Here is a 3,419-nt window from a genome sequence, read left to right as displayed (position 1 = left end):
ACTCCCTCCGTCCCAATAGAATTGTCCACTTTGAGAAAAAAATTTGTCCCAAAACTCTTGTCCACTTTCAAAAAATAATTAACTTTTACATTTAATATTTCTATATTACCCCTATTAAAAATCTACTAATGAGTAAATTGTAAGTGGACCCCATATTAAATAGGGGTATGACAAGAAAAGTAAGGTAAATTTTACAAAACCCATAAACAATAATTGCTTTTCTTAAACTGTGTGATAAAGGCAAAGTGGACAACTCTATTGGGACGGAGGGAGTAATAATTTTGGGACCCTAATAAATAATTTACCTATAAAATAGATTAATTGGGGTCTAATGATTATTTTTCCTATGATTGTATTTGTAGATCTCCAATCTCTTATATAATGCCCGGGAAAAGATTGCAAATGGTCCTACAACAGCTTGCAAATCACATGAAGTATTCTAGCATATATAAAGCAGTCGTCAGAACTCAGAGAAATACGGGTACAAGAATGCGACAATTCAACCATTTATAGCTAATACTTATATTTAGGGTTTCCCTTTACAATTTTATATCATCATTTCTCATAAAATATGAGCTAATTCTTCAGGATCTATAATTTTCTATCTAAAATTATTAACCCGTCTAATCTCAATTTTAAATCTTTATCCTAAATTTAGGATTATCAAGTAAAATAAATTATTTGAAGCTATAGTAAAAACTTATGCAGAACAGAAATGAAAACTAACATGAAATGAAAATAGATTTTCACAATACGTGGGAGAAATGTTTAGATAATAAAAATATATTTATAAATTATATAAGTTATAATTTTTTATACATCAAATTCTATTTATAAAAACATATATCTTCATGTAAATAGATTATTATATATTTATTGTTATGAATAAATAAATTATTTGAATATAATTAAAAGTACAAGTAAAAACTCATAGATGAGTTGAAAAATTATTTTATATAAAATCAATTGGTTATATAACGTTCAATTAAACTAAAATTATCGAATTAATTTTTTATATATAAAATGCGAGAAAATGGAATTTTTTTTATGTAATTTAACTTCTGATCAATATTCCAATTCATGGTTTTGAGCTCTGATGGTAAATATTTTGTCTGTCTTAAATAAGAAAAAGAACAAAAATAGATAAGCTTTGGAAACCTAATTTTTGTCATTTATATATGAGATGATGAAAGAAGAGAGAATTTGAGATTTATTGGATTAGAGGTCAAAAATATTAGTGTCCCCTATTTTGTGTGGCATGGTCGAGTGGTCTATTTAAAAGTGGGAACAAAAGGATGGAATTTATATATCACGTGTGCACCACATTCCAATCATCATTCCCTAATTATCGAATAATTCTTCTGCATTGACCCGTCCCTTTAATATTGGCGACTCATCATGTGAATTTTTTAACCCATCTTACACAAAAAATTCCTAATTTTCCTATCTTATTTATGCATGCACCATTTAAAGTTTTTACAAAATGTATTTATTTGTATAATAGAAATTAAACTACAAAAATATATTAGTTTTTGATAGTATAATAATGAAAAAGTATATTTTAATGATTTTGTTTAAATAAATAAATTCTATAAAATTTTATTTCTATTTTCTATTTATTTTAACTATAATGTAAAGGTGTTTAATATATAGGTTAATTTATTTACAACTGATAAATTTTATTATTTTATGAACTCGGTTTGGTAAACGAGTTCAAGTTTATTTGTATAGTTGTTTTTTTATTAAACAAATATGAGGTTTAATATTCTAAAAAAGATTTAAAATTATTATTATTATTAGGGTTATTTAATTTTAAAGTAAATTTTTTAATTAAAACTAATTTTTTTAAATAAAAAAATATATCAATTTTATAAATTATTAATGTTATTATTATAAATATTATAATTTTGAAAAGTATTTAATTTAAAGTTTAAATGTATTTAAATTAATGACTTTTTACTTTTAAAGTTTAAATTTATTTCGAACAATGAATTTTTAATTTTAAAGTTTCTTATTTTACTTAATTTCTTAACTTTCCTATTATAAGGCTGCTATTTCTTAAAATATTTAATTTTAAAATTGATTTAATTTAATTTATAACTATTAATAATAAACTATTTAATAGAATTATAAAATTTATAATATATCATTATTATATTTTAATATGTTGATATGCACAGCCTAATTTATTTTTATGAGCATTAATAAATATCTAGTAATTAGAATAAGTTTTGGAAATATTTTAAATTTTTTATAATTAAAGCATGTTGTATTGATGATATTTTTAAATTTATATACTATTACTTAAAAAGTGTCAAAACTTTTCTATAGAAGGAGTAGTTAGTAGAGAGAGGAAAGGGAAACCAATATCTTAAAGAGAGAATTCTTTGTGGACTTAGAAAATGACCACTTCGTTTGTCTTTTTAATGCATGCATCAATATAAAATTTCTCAGCTGCGCAATACCCGTCCGTTTTTAGAGTTGGGACCGTTTTTTTGGTATCCGATAGCAATAATAAAATATGTAAATGTATATTGATTAATTAGGTGGAGATATGAAAGATCATTTGTAGATGAGTTTTGTTTTGTTATGAAAATTGAAGATGAGTTTGTTTTTTTGTTATGAAAATTGAAGATGAGTTCGAAAATTATAAAACACATCACAAAAAAAAATCTAATTGTGTGAAAAAGTCAATTTTTTTTCGAATTATTAAAACTACAAATTTATCCCAATTTGATTAATTATTTAAAAATCTATCCATTTTTTTAAAATAAATTTATTATTTTTTAAATTAATTTATCCGAACTACGTGACATCCTAATAGGTAACTTTTCTTCAATATTTTAAACAAATTAGTGAAATTACATATTCAATTTCTACAAGGACATAGCTAAATTAATTTTAACAAAATTGGATAAATTTTAGCGAATTTGTCAAATTTAGATACATTACAAATTTTAAAAAATTAAGATATATTTTATAAATCAAACAGATTTTTTAGATTTAATCTCACAAATAACAAAATAATAATATAAATTTTTTATGTAATTATGTAATTAAGCCTATATTTAAAAATATTAAAAATTGAATTGTTCACTAATAATTATTAAAAAGAAGCTTTAAAATGATAAACTTTCATATTATCGCGATTTGTTCCTTTGCATGATGACATGATAGGTTCAATTTAACGAAAAATTACTAAAAGAAATTCCCAACTCCATGCAATGATCTTATTGAGACAAATTTGGTATAACACACTAAAAAGTAAAAGAAAAGACCAAAGAGAATGCACAAAAATGATTTGTTGATGATGTTAGTATAATTTAAAGATGAGGTGGCCCCATGAAAGAGTGAGGAATTGCTTTAATTTATTATAAATCATTACATGACGAAATCCCAACTTCCATATATCAACAAAC

The sequence above is a fragment of the Mercurialis annua genome, linkage group LG7, assembly GCF_937616625.2.
Source record: "Mercurialis annua linkage group LG7, ddMerAnnu1.2, whole genome shotgun sequence".
Lineage (NCBI taxonomy): Eukaryota > Viridiplantae > Streptophyta > Magnoliopsida > Malpighiales > Euphorbiaceae > Mercurialis > Mercurialis annua.
This window is presented reverse-complemented; position numbering follows the sequence as displayed.